Source organism: Nanorana parkeri, unplaced genomic scaffold, assembly GCF_000935625.1.
Source record: "Nanorana parkeri isolate BGI_ZX_2015 unplaced genomic scaffold, ASM93562v1 scaffold207, whole genome shotgun sequence".
Classification (NCBI taxonomy): domain Eukaryota; kingdom Metazoa; phylum Chordata; class Amphibia; order Anura; family Dicroglossidae; genus Nanorana; species Nanorana parkeri.
Genome location: NW_017306475.1, coordinates 1,750,177 through 1,750,493, shown reverse-complemented (window position 1 = coordinate 1,750,493; position 317 = coordinate 1,750,177).

Below are 317 nucleotides of genomic sequence, written 5' to 3'. Positions count from 1 at the left end.
CCCCCCCCCCATTTTACCCTTCTCTTTCCTTGTGTGTTTTTTTTCATCTAACCCCCTTTTTTCCCTTCTCTATCTTTCTCTCCCCTTTTATGAGGCTAGTCCTCACCCCCTCATTTCTGAGATGAGGCCCCAAACAGCAATGCTGTCTCGTTTCACACTTTTGTATCTGGTATTCATTCATCCTTGTGACCCGGATGTAATATTTATTTGTGCCGTTTGTACAAGATCTCACTGTTATGCCTCATCTCATTGCTTGTTTGGTCAAGTTTGCTATTTGTAACTTATTTTAGAATTCAAAATAAAAGAAAAAAAAAAAA